This window comes from Malaclemys terrapin, chromosome 7 (assembly GCF_027887155.1).
Source record: "Malaclemys terrapin pileata isolate rMalTer1 chromosome 7, rMalTer1.hap1, whole genome shotgun sequence".
Classification (NCBI taxonomy): Eukaryota; Metazoa; Chordata; order Testudines; family Emydidae; genus Malaclemys; species Malaclemys terrapin.
In genome coordinates this window covers 51,109,619-51,130,023 of record NC_071511.1, presented here as the reverse complement: position 1 = coordinate 51,130,023, position 20,405 = coordinate 51,109,619, and positions in this window count along the sequence as shown.

Genomic DNA, 20,405 nt, shown 5'->3' with positions numbered 1-20,405 from the left:
GCCAGTTCAGCCCAGAGGTGACTCACCATCCGGCATGTGGGCATCTCTGGGTGTTCCAAATAACCATGGCAACCACCAGGCAATCAGCAGTAATTGCAGCTGCAATCATCATGGCAACTGGGAAAAACAAACTGAATTAGCTCCCATTTTAGGTAGCGAAATTGGCCCTCCTGGCCTTGCCAAGCCTGCCTGCTGGAGGGGGGTGGGGTGACAGGTGCCCCATGTCCTCAGGGATGGTACTGTGAATTGAGCCCCTGACCCCCAGGGATCTCCATGTGCAGAGGGAGAGACCAGGGCTTGAGCAGCTATGGTTATCCAATAACCCAGCCTGGGGAAAGAAGGGGGGCTAGCCAAGCCAGCGGTATAAGACAGGATGGGAAGTGTGTTCTGGGGCGGGGGGAGTGGGGAGTATACAGCAGGATGGCCAGCATGTTCAGAGTGGGAGGGGGGAGCTGGAGAGTAAAGGGCACCATGGGCAGTGTGTTCCGGGGGAGAGGAGCCTAGGGGTATAGGGCACGATGGGCAGTGTGTTCCATGGGGGTGGGGGGAGCAGGGGGCGTAGGGCATGATGGGCAGTGTGTTCTGGGGGAAGGGGGAAGCCCAGGGTATAGGGCATGATGGGAAGTGTGTTCTGGGGGGGAGGAGGGAGCGGGGGAGGTATAGGGCATGATGGGAAGTGTGTTCTGGTGGGAGAGGGTGGAGCTGGGGGTATAGGGCACGATGGGCAGTGTGCTCCAGGGGCGGGAGGGGAGCCGGGGATACAGGGCAAGATGGGAATTAAGTTCGGGGGAGGAGCAGAAGCCGGGGGGTATATAGCATGATGGACAGTGTGTTCTGGGGAGAAAGGGAGAACTGGGGATATAGGGTACGATGGGCAGTGTGTTCTGGGGAGGTGGGAGGGAGGGTATAGTGCATGATTGGCAGTGTGTTGCAAGGGGGAGCTGGGGATATAGGGCAGTGTCACGGACTCACAGGTTGTGCCCACTCTTGGCCCCATACGGTCCCTGGGGGGAACCCCCTTCAGTGTTACCGCCCTTCTTGGGGGTCCACTTTTTCTCAGGGGTTAAGCCTCTCCACCTCCTGGGACTGCACCGCTCTGAGCCTTAGCACACCTGTCTCTAGCCGTGGGCTCCCTCGGGGAGTCCACTTGCTCTGGACCCCTGGGGCCTCCACACCCAGAGGGAATAATGCATCCCTGTTCTCTAGACCAGAGTGACTCTCAGCTAGCATAAAACAGGAGGGTTTATTGAGCATCTGAACACAGCACAGGAAACTCTCAGGCCTGGCCTCCCTCAGCACTGTACAACTAGAATCCCAGAATATCAGAGTTGGAAGAAACCTCAGGAGGTCATCTAGTCTAACCTGCTGCTCAAAGCAGAACCAATCCCCAGACAAATTTTTGCCCCAAACCACCCCCCTCAAGGATTGAACTCACAACTCTAGGTTTAGGAGGCTAATGCTCAAACCACTGAGCTATCCCTCCCCACTAAGTCTCTCCTGCATCCAGGTGGGCTCTGCCTGCTCTCTCTCTCCAGTCCCCAGGGCCGGCTCCAGGCACCAGCAGAGGAAGCACGTGCCTGGGGCGGCACATGCTAAGGGGCGGCATTCCGTCCATTCTCAGGGTAGCACAGTCGGGGCTTTTTTTTTTTGCTTGGGGCAGCAAAAATGGTAGAGCCGGCCCTGCCAGTCCTGAGCTCCCTTCCACCCCGCTTTCCAGCTGGGCATCTGATATCACCTGCCACCAAGCCCCGCCTCTGTCCATTGTCTTCTACCCAGGTAAACAGGGTCGCTTGGGCCTCCTCTCCTCTCAGCTGTCCTTTGTACCCCTCTGGATGGAACCGGTTGGTCAGGTCACCGGGGTCCTCTCTTAGCAGCCCATTGTTCTCCCACTGGCCAGAATTGGCTGTGACTCCTGAGTTGGGCCTCCCAGTCACCAGATCACCAGTCACTGGGGTATCCATTCTCCAGGCCATTGGCCGGGGTCCCAAGTTCCATCCTGGTCCTCTGTAACAACAAACTCCTTCTCTCATCACCTCGTTAACCCAGGGAAACAGTGTCTCACCCCTCTGCATGCAAAGCATTGAAAAAAAACAAGGAAAAAACAAAAAAAACACCCCACTTCGTAACATCTCTCCCCCCTTTAAGTCTGAACCGAGTGGGGTCACTTACCCAGTGACCTGGGGAAGTTCAGGGCCCCTGCCCCGTGATAAAGCATCGGCTATAACATTGGCACTCCCCCTCACATGGACCACCTCCATGTCATAATCCTGGAGGAGCAGGCTCCATCTCAGGAGGTTGGCCTTAGCCCCTTTCATTTGGTGCAGCCACGTCTTGGCGAATGGTCAGTGTACACAGTGAGGCACCGCCCAAATAGATATGGCTGCAGCTTTTTAAGGGCCCACACTATGGCCAGGCATTTCTTCTCTGTGGCCACATAGCGCTGCTCCCGGGGCAGCAACTTCTTGCTCAGGTACACAACGGGGTATCTCTCCCCCCTTAGTATCAGTTTGCATCAGCACCGCACCCAGCCTGGTCGCTGAGGCCTTGGTGAAAACCAGAAAGGGTTTGTTAAAATCTGGGTTTACCAGCACCAGGCTTTGGATGCAGGGGCAGCTCTATGTATTTTGCCGCCCCAAGCATGGCAGTCAGGTGGCTTTTGGCGGCACGCCATACCTGCCATCGAATTGCCGCCGAAACCGCGGGACCAGCAGACCTCCCACAGGCACACCGCCGAAGGCAGCCTGACTGCCGTCCTCACAGCAACCGGCAGGCCGCCCCCAATGGCTTGCCGCCCCAGGCATGCGCTTTGTGCGCTGGTGCCTGGAGCCACCCCTATTTGGATGAGTGTCTCCTTCAGAGCACAGAGAGCCCTCTGGCACTGCTTGGTCCAGACCACCTTGTCCAGCTTTTCTTTCCTACAAAGCTCTGTGAGGGGAGCTGCTAGGGATCTAAAGTGTGGCACAATCCTCTGGTAGTACCCTTGCATCCGAATGAAAGCCTGGACCTGCTTCTTAGTCTGGGGAACGGGCCAATCCTTGATTGCTTTCACTTTGGCTGGCTCCAGCTTCAGGTGGCCACTCCCCACCTTTTGGACCATGTATGACACCTCTGCACTTTCAGATTTTATGGTCAGTCCTGCATCCTGGAGTGATCCAGCACCCTCTTCACAGGACACATGTTCTTCCCAAGTCTGGCTAAAGACAGATTGCAGGTCCTGTGACTCCTGCCAGAGAGTGCTTTGAGAGGAGTTTGGACTAGATGACCTCTTGAGGTCTCTTCCAACCCTAATATTCTATGATTCTATGATTCTATAAAGGTCCGGGATAAGTGTAAAGCAGCTCTGAATGCCCGGGATAAGTGTAAAGCAGCTCTGAGACCTTTGCCCATCATAGAGGAGCCTTTTGATGTATATATCAATATACATTAGAGCAAAATCCTCCATCCCCCTTAGTAACTGGTCCGCCAGGCGCTGGAAGGTGGCAGGTGCCCCCTTGAGGCCAAAAGGCAGGACCAGGAACTTGTAGAGCCCTGTTGGGGTGGTGAAGGCAGACTTAGCCCTGGCCTCTGGGTCCAAAGGCACCTGCCAGTAGCCTTTGGTGAGATCCATGGTAGTGAGGTACCGGGTGCCCTCCAACTTGTCTAGGTTCTCATCAGTCCTAGGCATGGGGTAGACATCGGACACGGTGATGGCATTGAGCTTCCGATTGTCCATACAGAAGCGGATCTACCCGTCCTTCTTGGGGACCAGCACCATGGGAGAGGCCCAGGGACTGGAGGACTGCTGGATCACCCCTAAAGCCAGCATGTCTCCGACCTCTCTCTCCAGGTCCTGGGCTGTTTTCCCAGTGACCCTGAATGGGGAACACCTGATGGGAAGGTTGACTCCCATCTCCACCCGGTGAACAGCCAGGTTAGTGAGCCCAGGCCAGTTGGAGAACAGCTACCAGTATGAATGCAGCACCTCTGATCTCAGCCTGCTGGGCAGGGATTAGCTTGTCTGAGAAGGGAATTGATTCCAGCAAGGGATCAGTACGCCGCCTCAGGGAGGAGTTCCACCAGGGGATCCTCTCCCTTCTCCTCCCAATGCCCCCACACAGCCAGCACCAACTTCTCCCTGTCCCAGTATGGCTTCATCATGTTGACATGGTACACCTGGTGGCTGTGTTCCCAGTTCGACATTTCCACTACATAGTTCACCTTGTTTACTTGTCTAATGACCTTGAAGGGGCCACCCCAGGCAGCTTGCAGCTTGTTCTTCCTCATGGGGATGAGAAGCATCATCACCTCATCCCCAGTAGCATAGGAGCAGGCACGTGCTGAGTGGTCATACCAGACCTTCTGCTTCCTCTGTGCCCTGGCTAGGTTTCCCCTGGCCAAACCCATGAGCTCTGCGAGCTTTTCCCACAGGTGGGGTAAATACTTGTCCCAGTCCTGCAGGTGCTGGTCCATAAATGTTTTCAGCATAATCTTTAGGGTCCCATTGAACCTCTCCACCAGCCCTTTGGACTGAGTGTGATATGCCAAGGCCCAGGTGTGGCGTACCCTACACTTTTCCCACAAGCACTGGAGCAGGGTTGACATGAAGTTGGACCCATGGTCTGTAAGGGCCTCCTTGGGGAACCCCACTCTGCTGAAAATGGTCAGCAGCGCATCTGCCACGGTGTCTGCCTCGATAGAGTACAATGCCACCGCCTCGGGGTAGCGCATAGTGAAATCTACCACCACCAGAATGTATTTCTTCCCTGACCATGTTGCCCTACTGAGGGACCCCACTATGTCCATAGCCACCTTCTGGAAAGGCTCCTCTATGATGGGCAAAGGTCTCAGAGCTGTTTTACACTTATCCCGGGCATTCAGAGCTGCTTTACACTTATCCTGGCCATTCAGAGCTGCTTTACACTTATCCCGGACGTTTATAGAATCATAGAATTATAGAATATTAGGGTTAGAAGAGACCTGAAGAGGTCATCTAGTCCAATCTCCTGCTCAAAGCACTCTCTGGCAGGAGTCACAGGACCTGTAATACTGTTGGACAGCGTCAAAGACCCTGGGCCAATAAAAGTTCTGCAGCAGCCTCTGTCTGGTGCGCCGGAGGCCCTGATGCCCTGAAAGGGGACTATCGTGGGCCAAGTACAACAGTCTGCGGTGGTACCTCTGGGGGACCACCAACTGCCTTCTGGCCTTCCAAGGTTCAGTTTGCCCCGAACCAGCCCATTCCCGGTACAGGAATCCCTTCTCCCACAGGAATGTCTCCCGGCGGTCCTTCCCCTGGGATTGTGTACCGCTCTGGCCAGCAAGAGCCCTCAGATTCTCTAAGGAGGAATCCTCCTGCAGCTACTTCTGGAATTCAGCTGCTGAGTTTGACGCTACAGGCCTGGTTGGCAGTGCCCCTCAGTTTCCCCACCTTGGGACAGAGGCTCCGGCCCAGCTCTGTCGAGTCCCACCCTCGGTGCTTCGCTCCCCTCCCCCCTTCAGGAGGTCCTGCGTCCCTTGCTGGCTCTGGCTCCGGGTAAGGACCAGGGCGCTCTGAGTGCCATCCGGCCAGTTCTCCAAGTCATTACCCATTAGCACCTTGGTAGGCAGGTGATTGTGCACCCCAACCTCCTTAGCCCCCCATTTCAGGTGTATCCTCGCTACAGGCACCTTGACGGGGGGGGGGAGCAAGCACTCCCCTCAGGGTCATTTATGCATTGGGCACTAGCTGGTCTGGGTCCACCACCTTAGGCCCTGGACCCCTGGACTGGCGGTACCCCCTCTCGGTGGGCTTCCACCCAGTTGACACCCTGCAGGATCTGCTTGGCTGCCATTTCCTTCATCTTCAGGCATTTTGCCACCTTTGGCCACAGTAATTACATTTCAGGTCACTCAAGTCCCACGAGGTGGGTTGGCCCACCCCGGCATTCATGGGCACCCCTGAGTTGTGCTTCCTGGAGTCCCACCTTTGAGAGGTCTCTGGGTAACTCCCCTTCTGAGTCCCTATACAAGAGTTGGCCGGGGCTCAACCCGCTCCGTGGTGGCGGGGAGCCACACCGACTCACTACCCCTTGGGACTGGGGCATTTTGTCCGGCGGCACGATCTTCCCTGGCAGCCCTTGCAGTCCTGAAAAGTACAATAGGCCCGGCCCTGGCTCAGGGCGGGCACCAACGTTATCCGGGCTCAGACCCTCAGTTAGGGCTGAGCAACGGTCAGCAAAGTATACAAGCTCAGACCCTAGGTCAGGGCTGAGCACCAGCGAACACAGTATATAAGCTCAGGCCCTAGGTCGGGGCTGAGCAACAGGAATACGCCTAAGCCTCACAGGCCTGGGGAGGGGGAGACTGCCACCCACGGGTTGAGTGGCAGGGGGGACGCAGGCCCTCCCACTCCACTGCGTCCCAGCCTGGGGCCCTAGCAGCGGCAGAAGACCCGCTGCTTTGTCAGTGGGGATCCTGGCTGCAACACACTGACATAGGCTCCGATAGTGCTGCAGCCAGACTGGGGTCGGCTGCCTCCGGGCTACTTCCACACTCCCCCTCGGGGCCTATCTGGGTGCTGGCGTCGGCCTCGGGGAGATCCTGGACCATGGGTTCATCCGGCCAGGGATCATTTGGCAGGTCCGGTAGTTCCTCCGGATAGGAGGCGCAGGGCAGGCCCGGTGGCTCCTCTGGGTAATAGGCGCAGGGCAGGCCCGGCGGCTCCTCTGGGTAGCGGGCACAGGGCAGGCCCGGCGGCTCCTGGCGGCCGTCCTGAGCTGTGGAGGTTTCCCAGCCCCAAGCTAGGCTGGGGACGTCTGGTCTCTCTGGCTGCTGGGGCCTGACTGAGCTCTGAGGCTTTATACTTCCGGGTCGCCGCCTGACCCTCTGAGGGGCAGGCTCAGAATTCCCTAGCTCCACCCACTCCGGCCTCCTGATGGGCTCAACCCCCTCCGGGGTGGCGGGGAGCCACACCGACTCACTACACACACACACCCCTCAAGTCTGGTTCCTGGTCTTCGGGGCCTGACCCGTCTGTCCCCCCTAGGCGGGACAGGAAATCTGCATTGGCATGGTCCTTACCAGCCCTATGCTGGATGGTAAAAGTGTAGGGTTGCAAGGCCAGATACCACCGCAATAATCTGTCATTGTTGTTTTTCATCCTCATCAACCATCAGAGGGGGGCATGGTCCGTGACGAACGTGAACGGCGCGCCCAGGAGGTAATATCGTAGGGCGTCACAGGCCCATTTGATGGCGAGTGCCTCTTTCTCGACCACGGCGTAGTTCTTTTTTCGAGGGAACAACTTTCGGCTCAGGTATAGAACCGGGTGGTCTGCTCCATCAATCTCTTGGGATAGGACGGCCCCCAGCCCAACCTCTGAGGCATCCGTCTGCAGGATGAATCCCTGGTGAAAGTCTGGGCTGTATAGGACCGGCTCCTGGCAAAGACACGTCTGGAGTGTCCGGAAAGCGTTTTCACAGTCCGGGGACCACCGCACCTGCCAGGGGCTGTTCTTTGTCAACAGTCCGGTTAAGGGAGCCGTGATGGATGCAAATTGGGGAATGAATCATCGATAATACCCGACGAGTCCTAGGAATTGTCGGACTTGCCGTTTCGTGGTGGGGGTCAGGCAAGCTGCCAGGGCTTGTACTTTCCCGATGAGGGGCTTCACTCGTCCTCCCCCTATCGTGTACCCCAAGTATGTGGTCTCCTGCCATCTGATCCGGCACTTCTTCAGGTTGGCCGTCAGCCCCGCCTGTTGCAGGGTTCTCAGGACCGCCGCCACCCGCTCCAGGTGGTCTTCCCAGTGCCGAATATAGATCACAACGTCATCCAGATAAGCTGCCGCATAGTCTTGGTGGGGCCGGAGGAGGTGATCCATTAGCCCCTGGAACATCGCCGGGGCCCCATGGAGGCCAAAGGGCATCCGGGTGAACTGGTACAGGTAGGCATAGCGAACGCGGTTTTTTCCTTAGATGGGTCGTCGAGCGGGATCTGTCAATACCCCTTACTGAGGCCAAGGGTGGTGATGAACTGGGCCTCGCCTAGCCAGCCCAGCAACTCATCCACCCATGGCATTGGATAGGCTTCGAAGAGTGAGATGGCATTCACCCGTCGGAAGTCTATACAAAAGCGTCGAGTGCCGTCAGGCTTGGATACCAGGACCACCGGGCTACGCCACTCACTCTGAGATGGCTCGATGACCCCCAAGGCCAGCATGGCCTGTACTTCTTCCTCCACTTCCTGGCGCATCCGGTACGGCAGTGGCCTGGTCGTTTCTTGGATTACCTTCCCTGGTTCAGTCTGGACCGAGTGATAGACCAGGGTCGTGTATCCGGGTAGGGCCGTGAAGGTTCCGGGGAACGCCTGTAGGAGACACTTGGTCTGCTGGCACTGCTCCTCTGTAAGAGTGTCGCCGAGCAGGGGAGCAGCGGGTTCCTCGGTCCGGCATGCATGGGGGCCGAGCTCCGGTTCTGGTGGGTAAGGATTAATCAGCAGGCCCTCTCGCTCCCGCCATGGCTTTTACAAGTTTACATGGTAGCGCTGCATCTGCTTGCGCCGGTTAGGCTGGCGGATCTCGTAGGTGACGGGCCTCACCTTCTGAGCTACCTCGTAGGGCCCCTGCCAATGGGCCAGTAGCTTAGACTCGCTCGAGGGCAGGAGGAGCAGGACCCGATCACCGGGTTCAAAGTCACGTACCTGCGCCTCCCGGTTATAAGTCCATTCCTGCCTGGCCTGGGCGGCCTTTAGGTTTTCACGGGCCAGGGCCCCAGCCTGAGCAAAGTGCTCCCGAAGCTGCAGGACATATTGCAAGAGGCCCTGGCTTGGAGAGGTGGACTGCTCCCAGGTTTCTCGCATTAAGTCCAACAGGCCTCGTGGACGGCGCCCGTACAACAGTTCAAACTGGGAGAACTTGGTGGACGACTGGGGTACCTCGCGGATGGCTAGCAGCAGGGGAGGGAGCAACTGGTCCCACCACCGCAGCTCTTCCGGGGGAAACTTTCGCAGCATGTCTTTGAGGGTCCGGTTAAACCGTTCTACCAACCCGTCTGTCTGCGGATGGTAGACGGAGGTCCATAACTGTTTGACCCCCAGGAGCTTGCAGACCTGCTGCAACAAGCGGGAGGTGAAATTTGTGCCTTGATCCATGAGGATCTCACGGGGCAAACCCACCCGAGCGAAGACCTTCACCAATTCTCCGGCGATGGTCTGTGCCGTGGTGCTCCGCAATGGGATGGCCTTGGGGAAACGGGTGGCATAGTCCACGATGACCAGGACATACTGGAAGCCCGACGCACTTTTTGGGAGGGGGCCCACCAGGTCCATGGCCATCCGTTCAAAGGGGGTTTCCATTATAGGCATGGGGACCAGGGGTGCCCTGGGTACACATTGCGTAGCCGCTACCTGGCACTCTGGACAGGAGCTGCAATAGTTCCTCACCTTCTGGTGAACACCGGGCCAGAAGAACTGCGTTAGAATCCGGGCAAGGGTCTTCTCCTGGCCCAAATGTCCAGCAGCTGGGATGTCATGTGCCAGCTTCATCACGGCGTGGCGGTGACACCACGGTACCAGCAACTGCGTTTAAGGCTCCTTTGTACGGGAGTCATGGTCCACTCGGTAAAGACGGTCCCGGTGTAGTTCGAAATGGGGCCACTGGGTCGCACGTTGGGGGTCGATGATGGTCCCATCGACTGCCGCTAGTTGTTCATAGGCCCCGCGAAGGGTGGGGTCCGCTCTCTGGTCACGGCAGAAATCGGTGTGGAGGCGGGGCTCAACCTCGGGCTCAGGCCGGGGTTTGTCGGCTTCTCCAGTTCCTGCTTTGGGTTCTGGGGTCCCGGGGTCCTCCTCTGGTAGGGTCCCATGGGACTCTCCCTCCAAGGCCGGGGTTGACCGGAGGATCTCCTGAAAGGCGGGCCAATCCCGCCCCAGGATCACCGGGTACGCCAGTCAAGGGGGCCAAGCCAACAACTATTCGGCGGGTGACGCCAGCCACTGTTAACCGGACCCAGGCACTGGGGTACGGCTGGACATCCCCATGGATGCACTGCAGGTGTAGTGTCCCCAAGTGGGGGTCCGCCTGGGGTCCCAAAGCCTGGCGAACCAGTGTCTGGCCGCAGCCTGAGTCGATCAGGGCCTGGGTGGAGTGGTCATCGACAAGTACCGGGACCGTTATCTTGGGAGCCTGTGTAAGCCGGGCCCTGGCGTCCCCTGCACAGACCTGACCGAAACTACAGTCCATGTCCGTGCAGTCCCGATGCAAGTGACCCGACTTCCCACAACGGAAGCAGGGCCTGAGTTCAGGGCGACCTCCACGGGAGGGGCTCCCCTCAGACTCCTAGGGGGACTCCGGGGAATCCTCACGACACTCGGCCCTGGGGTGAACGGTCCAGGCCGAGGGGGAGGTTCCGGGCATCTGAGCTGAGGTCCCGGGCGGGTTTCTTGCCCGCGGCCCAGGTTCCGCGGACTGGTCGGGGCATCCCCTCGTTGTTCTGTATGCGGGCATTCCGGCCCGGGGTTCTGAGCTCGGAGGGTGGGTCCCACGGGGGATTCGGCCGCGAGGAAGTCTTTCATTAGCGCGACGGCTGCAGCTAATGTCGCCGGCCGATGGTGCAGCACCCAGGCCCGTCCTCGTGTCGGGAGGATGTGGACAAACTGCTCGACGATAACTTGTTCTGTAACCTCCTCCGCTGTCCTCATTTCAGGCTGTAGCCACCGCCTGCACGTCTCTTTTAGGGCTTGGGCTACCAGCTTGGGTCTGGTGCCCGCCGGGTACGTCTGGCTCCGGAACCGCTGCCGAAATGTCTCTGGGCTGATGTCTAAGGCGTCCAAAATCGCGGCCTTCACCCAGCTGTACTCCCTTGCATCTTCCGTAGCCAGCCCCCTGTAGGCCGTCTGGGCGGTCCCGGTTAGGTAGGGGGCCAGAAGGGTGGCCCATTGGGCCTGGGGCCACCCCCGCGACCAGTGCCACCCGTTCGAATGTTAGCAAGAACGCCTCAGGGTCATCGTCAGGGCCCATCTTGGTCAGCCGCACCAGGACAGCGGAGCGGGGTGACCCCGCCCCGTCTCCTGGCTGCAGGTCTACGGGGCGTGGCATTGTGGTCACAAGTTGCTGCAGCTGGTCTCCTATCTGTTGAATGAGCTGCTTCTGCTGTTGGAGTTGAGCGGCATGGTGCTGCTGCTGAAATTGGGCAGCGGCCTGCTGTTGTTGATACTCCAGCTGGGCAGCTGCCTGCTGCTGCTGCTGCTGCACGTGGGCGGCCTGCTGTCACTCTTGACTGTCAGCCAGCAATTGAAACAGTCGCTCCATTTCCATGACTCTCTTGGGGAGGCTCTTCCCCTCAGGCCCTTCTCACAGGGCCAAGGGATCGAAGGTCCCCACTTCTGGTACCACGTGTACAAGAGTTGGCCGGGGCTCGACCCACTCCGGGGCGGCAGGGAGCCACACCGACTCACTACCCCCTGGGACTGGGGCACTTTGTCCGGTGGCACGATATTCCCCGGCAGCCCTTGCAGTCCTGAAAAGTACAATAGGCCCGGCCCTGGCTCAGGGCGGGCACCAACGTTATCCGGGCTCAGACCCTCAGTTAGGGCTGAGCAACGGTCAGCAAAGTATACAAGTTCAGGCCCTAGGTCAGGGCTGAGCACCAGCGAACACAGTATATAGGCTCAGGCCCTAGGTCAGGGCTGAGCAACAGGAATACGCCTAAGCCTCACAGGCCTGGGAAGGGGGAGACTGCCACCCATGGTGTTGGGGTCACTAGGCCTGCCTGAGCCAAAGTTCTTCCATGTTTAAACTCTGTCCTTCCAGGTTTAACTCTAATCGGCCTCAAAAACCAAGGACAGGAATTGGAATGTGTAAACAGCCAGTTATCAGTTACAAACCTCCCTCCCCTCATACCAGGTACCAAGCAATAATGATGAGGTTTGCATGTTTCTAGCTGGAGAAGGGGTAATAAACTAAGGGTAAACAGGACCAAATAACTGTTTAGAGGAGTGTTACTAACAAGCTAGATTTATAGCCCTAGAATGATTTAATTGCTTAAATGTATAAACATGCCTTCGATAGGGAGGGGAGGAGGAGTAGAGGGGGGGTGGTAGAGAGGGTGAGAGAGGGGGGGCTTAGTTGTAAAATGTATAAGAAGAGAGAAACTGGTTTTGCTGGTGTGCTTGATTTGAGACTTGCCTGTCTCCTTGCACCACTTTGAGATCTCAAATAAACTTTGATTGTTTCTCCACCCCAGTATGTTTATTGGCGCGAAGCACACCGGGCAACGAACCCCACTGTTGCTGTCCTTGGGCCTCTGTGCCGGCAACAGTCTTGGCATCCCTGGGTGGGCTCGAGGCTGAAATTTAGCCTTGCCCGGACCCCTCTCAGAGGTCGACGGATTGCAGCGACAAACGATGTCCAGCGCGCACCGGTGACTTCATCGGGGGCCTCGGCAGAGACGTGATTTGGTAGACCCCGGAGAGTACAACGGTGCAACGTGCTTGAGTACCGGAGAAGCAGCTGCGGGCGACGGTGCAGAACCGAACCCTTGGATAAGGTAGGAACAGTCTAGTGGGGACTTTACCTGTTTTGACCTGGGGACGCCCAGTGTCTCCCTAGAGTATGGGGCAGGGACAGAGTACTGCAGGCAGGGCAAGGTGTATGCCCTTAGAATGCATTCTGGTGAACTGGAAAGTGTTTTATGCCCTTAGAATGCATTCTGGTGAACTGGAAAGTGTTTGGATCGGATCCGTTGATTAAAAGTAAACTGAAAAGATTCTGTACAGTAGACTGGCCTCAATATCAGCTAGAGGACCAGGAAAGGTGGCCACCGGAGGGATCACTTAATTATAATACGATCCTTCAATTGCTTTTGTTTTGTCAGCGTACGGGTAAATGGAATGAACATATGTATGTACAGTTGTTTATATTGTTAAGAGAGAGATCAGATCTTTTGCAAAGGTGTAATTTGACTCCGACAGGTTCGGTAGTAACTATTGTTAGTCCTCAGAACCCTCCCCCCGGTTGTAATGGCAGAGTCAGTGTCCCCTTCGGCTCCAACACCCCCATCATATAAAGATAGGGTGCCTCAGGTCCCAGAGTTTGCCCCCTCAGTGGGATTCTATCCATTGATTACTGAGACTCGGATAGCCCGTACTGGAACAGAAAATCGCCCAGTCGCTACAATGCAGGTTTATACCCATGTGCCTTTTAACCCAGTGGACTTAGCAGCTTTTAAGGCACAGGCAGGGGAATTCTCTACGAATCCAAGCAAGTTTATCTTGGTCTTTGAAGGGTATCTGGCTAGCCATAAGCCTGATTGGGATGACTGTAATGTCCTTATGCGGACCCTGCTGTCTGAGGTGGAGCGTAATCAGGTTGTGTCTAAGGCACGGGAGGAGGCACAGCTTAGACATGAGGCAAACTACTAATGCAAACCCCGATGATCAGGCTACTGAGGCAATTATAAAGGGTATCTTTACCAGCCTTGTCGCCCCTGATATTAAAAGGAAACTGCAGAAAAAGGAGGATTTGATGGGCATGACAATGGCACAGATTCTGGAAACTGCAAACAGGGCTTACAGCCTTAGGAAGGGAGAAAAGGAAAAGAGGCAAGTGAAAATGATGGTTGCAGCAGTACAGGCTGGTGGCAGGGAAAAATTTCAGGAAGGTGGAAGGGGCCGGGGAATGAGAGGATGTGGATGTGGGCGCCCTGGCTCACAGGAAAGGTGTCTGGGTCGCAACCAGTGTGCCATATGCCGAAAGGAGGGACATTGGAAAAATGAGTGCCCCGAAAGGGAAGGTACCTCTATGATGGCAGCAGAGGATCAAGAATAGGGGTGTCAGGGGAGACGGACTATCCTGCCCCCGGAACCCCGAGTAAACATGTGGGTGGGAGATTTGGACATAGACTTTTTAATAAACTCTGGAGCTGCACGAACTGCTGTAAACCAACCCCTTCAGCTGCCTGTGGCAGATTCCCTCACTGTGGTGGGAGCCACAGGGAAAGGAACTAAGTGCCCAGTATATGCCCCAATGGAATGTGCTTTGGGAAACAGAACTCTATCTCACAAACTGGTTTACCTCCCCGATTGTTCAACGCCACTATTAGGACGGGACCTGCTTTGTCGCTTAGGGCCACCCTGCATTTCACTCAAGATGAAATAAGCCTCACCTTACCTCCAGAGAATGCCTGGATAATGACCCTTGCAATTGAGCCCTCAGCCATGCAAGCCCAGAATGGAGTCAGTGGGAGAAGCAGGTTTTTCCTCTGGTATGGGCATCAGGGATCCCAGGAAAGGCAGCCCATCATACCCCTCTTAATGTTCAGCTCTTGCCAGGAAAAGGTCCAGTGTGAATTAAGCAGTATCGGATCAAAAGGGAAGCCAGAGAGGGATTGCAGGAAACTATAGACCTGTTCCTAAAGTGCGGGGTACTTTGAGAATGCCAGTCAGCTTGGAACACTCCTATCTTGCCTGTACGAAAGCTCAATGGCACATACCGACTAGTCCAGGACCTGAGGGCAGTTAATGAATGGGTTAAGACTCTACACCCCCTTGTTCCAAATCCATATACATTGTTGGCCTCTACAGGGGGGCAGTACACCCATTTCTCAGTCCTGGATTTAAAGGATGCTTTCTTCATGATTCCGGTTGACCCCCAATCTCAGAAGATTTTCTCCTTCAAGTGGAAGGACAAAAGGAGGGTTAGAAAGCAGCTTTGCTGGACAGTGCTGGCCCAGGGATTTAAAAATTCCCCCACTCTGTTTGGCCAGGCCCTGGCTAGAGACTTGGAGGAGTGGGACAATGAGGACAAAGTCCTCCTCCTGCAATATGTGGATGACTTGTTAATTGCTGCTGTGGGTCTAACCTCTTGCCTTAAGGCCACTGTGAGCCTCCTGAACTTTGTTGGACTCCGAGGATATTGAGTAGCACAGAGTAAGGCTCAGATTGCTCCCCCAGTGGATGGAATCTGACAACGGAACACACTTCATATCCCAAGTCGTTCAGAAGATATCGGATGCCCTACAGATCCCCTGGAAGCTTCACACGCCATGGCGACCGCAGGCCAGTGGGGTAGTGGAGCATACAAATCAGACACTTAAGCGGCACCTCTCAAAGGTTTGCCAAGAGGCTTCCCTTAAGTGGCCTGATGCTTTGCCCCTTGTTTTGCTCCGCATTCACGCTCTCCCTAAGGGCAGGTTAGGGCTCAGTCCCTTCGAGATTATGTTTGGAAGGGCATGGCTTATGAATGGTACACCGGTTCTGGCAGGGGAGTGGGAGGTAGGCTTTGGTTTCTTATCTCAAGTACATGTGCTCTCTGTCTGCTGTTCTTTGTTCTCTCCACAGGTATACCAAAGATTTGCAGCCTCTCCCGCTGGATGCCCCGATCCACTCCTTGCAGCCAGGCGATTCCGTACTCGTTCAGACCTGGAAGGACGAGCCTCTCCAAGAGAAGTGGAAGGGACCCCACACCATCCTGCTGGTCTCCCATACAGCAGCAAAGGTTGAGGGACACAAAAACTGGATTCATCACTCTCCTCTGAAAGCAGTGCCTGCTCCTGAACGGTGGACCGTCCAGCCTGCAGAGAAGACTGCCAGCGACGATCTGGGACTTAAGCTGTTATTCAGATGACAATAGTGTCTGCTGGGAATGCCCTGTGATCTCTTTTGACAGTCGCAGCGCACTCCCCGCGAGACCTCTGAGCATTGGTTGTGTTTATTTTCACAGGACCGGCCTAACCTGGTGGCCTGGTCCCTTTTGTTTTTAATCTGCTTACTATTGATAATTGTTATTTTGTGGGTATTTAGGGAATTGTGATTGTTAGGCCCTAGGGTCACCTGCCCAATATGAGTTCAGATCCAGGATCTGCCACAGTGGTGCTCTTTGCCAAAGGGACACTCCTCTTGTTAACTCCCATTTCCCCCCCCCTCCCCCCCAGGTACATGCGGTATGGAAAGGAATCTCTACTAACTTAGAGACAAACACATGAGAGTCCCTGAAGATTTGCTTTGCCCAAGAGTTTAACCTCTCTAACTGCTGGGTATGCTCCCAAATCCCACACCATGCTGCAGGGTTACCCTGGAGGATAGTTCCCCAGAATTGGTCAGATATCTGTTGGGGATGGTTCAGTAGGGGGAAAAATGCCTCGGGTACCCCCTTGTCGCAGAACTGTACCATTGAGTTCCAGTATGTGTTAAGGGACGACCCCTGGAAGCCGCAGGCCAACTCAACGTATATCCCTTCCCCTATTAGGTTGCGGACAGTGGCCCCTGGGTTAGTGTGCTATCGACAGTTCAAGTCCAGCAATCACAACTGTTTTGCTGGGAATAGCACCTGTCAGTATTATTTATCCCCTGACAGTGATGCTTCCATCCCTGTCTATGTTAACAGCAAATCTGACTCTACCGCCCGGTTCGGATCGTTTAGTGACACCCAAACAAACAGGTGGAGTAGCGGTTATAATGGCTTGGTAGGGAATGGCCACTCCTTTTATATTTGCGGTACCTCTGCCTATAAGTGGCTATCGCATCGGTGGTATGGAAGCTGCTATCTAGGATATCTTGCCCCTCCCCTTCGTGTCCTCCCTAAACTGCCCCACGTTGGGCGCCAGGCAGCGTAGATCTTTGTATGCCACCCCAGAGCCCATTACAGAAGGAGACAGATTGGGTATGATCTTTCTCCCATCCTATGGGGTAGGACGACTGGCTCAATTTTATCGTAGGCTCTCTGTGTTTCTCACCAAGTATGCCACTGAGACCTTGGCCATAGAGAAAAGCCTTAACTCAGAGCTTTACCAGCCCCGGTTGCTGTCCCTGCAAAATAGACAGGCCTTAGATTATGTTTTAGCCTCCCAGGGCGGAGTGTGTGTCCTTATTGGGAGTGAATGTTGTACTTATGTCCCAAAAAACTCACAGGACATTAACAAGCATGTCCTGTCAGCCGAACAGGCTTTTGAGCAGTGGAAGGCTCAGGAAAGGGAACCCACAGTTTTTGATTCCCTTTGGAGTTGGTTGCCCAACCTGGGAGGACTGGGAAATAGCCTTGTGCATCTCCTTCTCACAGGTGTGGTACTGTGCCTGGTCACGCTCCTCCTGATTGCTTGTTTTAAATTGCTCCTCCGTAAGTTTTGTGCCCCCCATTCCCCAGAAATCCCAGCATACCCTCTCATTGAGAACCCCAGCTCCATGGGACTCAATCGTATCTTGTCTACAGAATATGAGAAAACTCAGCCAAAAGTTTGTTGAGTATTCTCAAAGGAGGGAACTGTTGGGGTCACTAGGCCTGCCTGAGCCAAAGTTCTTCCATGTTTAAACTCTGTCCTTCCAGGTTTAACTCTAATCGGCCTCAAAAACCAAGGACAGGAATTGGAATGTGTAAACAGCCAGTTATCAGTTACAAACCTCCCTCCCCTCATACCAGGTACCAAGCAATAATGATGAGGTTTGCATGTTTCTAGCTGGAGAAGGGGTAGTAAACTAAGGGTAAACAGGACCAAATAACTGTTTAGAGGAGTATTGCTAACAAGCTAGATTTATAGCCCTAGAATGATTTAATTGCTTAAATGTATAAACATGCCTTCGGTAGGGAGAGGAGGAGGAGTAGAGGGAGGGTGGGAGAGAGGGGGAGAGAGGGGGGGCTTAGTTGTAAAATGTATAAGAAGAGAGAAACTGGTTTTGCTGGTGTGCTTGATTTGAGACTTGCCTGTCTCCTTGCACCACTTTGAGATCTCAAATAAACTTTGATTGTTTCTCCACCCCGGTATGTTTATTGGCGCGAAGCACACCGGGCAACGAACCCCACTATTGCTGTCCTCAGGCCTCTGTGCCGGCAACAACGGGTTGGGTGGCAGCGGGGATGCAGGCCCTCCCACTCCACTGCGTCCCACTGCGGGGCCTACCTGGGTGCTGGCGTCGGCCTCGGGGAGATCCTGGACCATGGGTTCGTCCGGCCAGGGATCATTTGGCAGGTCCGGCAGTTCCTCCGGATAGGAGGCGCAGGGCAGGCCCAGCGGCTCCTCTGGGTAGCGGGCGCAGGGCAGGCCCGGCGGCAACTCTGTGTAGCGGGCGCAGGGCAGGCCCGGCGGCTCCTGGCGGCTGTCCCGAGCCGCGGAGGTTTCCCAGCCCCGAGCTAGGCCAGGGACGTCTGGTCTCTCTGGTTGCTGGGGCCTGACTGAGCTCTGAGGGCCCGGCTTTTTACTTCCGGGTCGCCACCTGACCCTCTGAGGGGCGGGCTCAGAATTCCCTAGCTCCGCCCACTCCGGCCTCCGGATGGGCTCGACCCCCTCCGGGGCAGCATGGAGCCACACCGACTCACTACAGTCCCCAATGCGGGTCTCCCTCCTGCCCCCTATCTGCTGTCCACAAACTCATCCACCAGTGCACCCGCACTGCGCAGATCTTTAGGCTTCCGGTCCACTAACCACATCTTAAGGTCTGGAGGGCAGATGTCATGCAGCTGCTCCAACCCCACCAAGTTATACATGTCCTCTGCAGTAGTGGCCCCGTGCCCTTCCCCCACTTGCGGAGGTATTCCCCCAGCAAGTTGGCGTCCTCCTTGTAAGTGACAACTGAGGTCTTGTGTACACTTGCATCCGATGAAGTGGATTTTAGCCCATGAAAGCTTATGCTCAAATAAATTTGTTAGTCTCTAAGGTGCCACAAGTACACCTCGTTCTTTTTGCTGATACAGAGTAACACGGCAACTCTGAAACCTGTCAGCCTGGAATCATTTCCTGTACGCCTCGGTGGTCAGTTCAAACTTCAGTGGTAAAGCCTGTTTGAGCAGGTCACAGTACCCCATCTCAATACCATCTGTTTGGCTGAATGCCTCTATGGCCTTCAGACCCAGCAGGGGGGATCAGACAGCTGAGCCTGTCTGCGGGGTCAATCTGGTGCAGATCACAAGCCTTCTCAAAGGCTGTGAGGTAGGCCTCAATACCACCCCCCTCCTTAAACTGGGGCAGAAGTTTGGTGTCTAGATTCCCCACAAAACTGGCATCTCGGGGCCCTTCCCCACTTACCCCCCGGCAGGCCCTTTTGGCCTGCCTCTTCTCCAACTCCAACTCCTGCTTCCGCTGTTCTGCATGGTCCACCAGCCTCCACTCCTCCGTCTCCAGCTCCTTTGCTTTCAGCTCCAGCTCCAGTCTCTGCAGCTCCTCCAGGGAGAAACCTGATTGGGGTCGCCCCTATGCTGACTGAGGAGTCGGATCTGATAGACTCCCAGCTGCTACATGGACTGCCCCCACGGCTACTCCTCAGCAATCTGGGCTTCCCGGGAGCCCCCCTGGGATCTGGAGCCTGTTGCTCAAACTGGTCAATCTCTACAAGCTGAGCCATCAGCTCTTCCTTCGTGAGTCTCCCTACGCTCAGCCCTCTCTCCCTGCACAGATGTGCCAGGTCCCTCTTACAGAGCTGATTATAGGCCATTTCCGCACTGGTTTCTTCAATTCCCTCGTTTTATTGCTGGCAGCCACTCACTGCAAAGTGCCTGTGCTCACAGCCAACCGTCTACAGGGTGCATCCTCCAACCATCCTCTGCTACCACGGTGTCACGGACTCACAGGTTGTGCCCACTCTTGGCCCCGTATGGTCCCTTGGGGAGCCCCCTGTGACATTATTGGCATAAACTGTGAGCGTTGCAACCACTGTTATATATTTGCAGCAAATATTGTACAAAGGTTGTTTCTGACCTCTGGAGGGACTTTGCTACAAACTGAAGCTGTGAACAAAGGACTGAATGACCCATCCCAGACACTTGGTTTGAGCCTGCAGTTTATTCCATCACTGCTACAAAGCCTGAACCAAGAACTTTGCCATTACTGTATGTAATTGATTCCATTTAACCAATTTTAGCTCTCATCTATATCTTTTTCCTTTTATGAATAAACCTTTACATTTTAGATTCCAAAGGATTGGCAACAGCGTGATTTGTGGGTAAGATCTAACTGGGTAAGATCTGATTTGTATATCGACTTGGGTCTGGGGCTTGGTCCTTTGGGATCGGGAGAACCCTTTTTTCTTGTACTGGGGTATTGGTTTTCATAACCAGTCATCCCCATAATAAGTAGCACTGGTGGTGATACTGGGAAACTGGAGTGTCTAAGGGAATTGCTTGTGTGACTTATGGTGAGCCGATGGGGTAAAACCGAAGTCCTCTCTGTTTGGCTGGTTTGGTGTGCCTTTAGAGTAAAGGAACCCCAGCCTTGCGCTGTAACTGCCCTACTCTAAGCAATGTGTCCTGAATTGATACTCTCAGAAGTGTCCCACCAAGGGCAGCATCGTGACACCTCCTTCAGTGTGACAGCCCTTTTCGGGGTTAAGCTCCTCTGCTTCCTGGAACCACATCTCTCTGAGCCTTAGCATGCCTGTCTCCTTCAGGGAGTCCACTCCCTCTGGACCTCTGGGACCTCCACGCCCAGAGGGAATAATGCAACCCTGTTCTCTAGACTGGAGTGACTCTC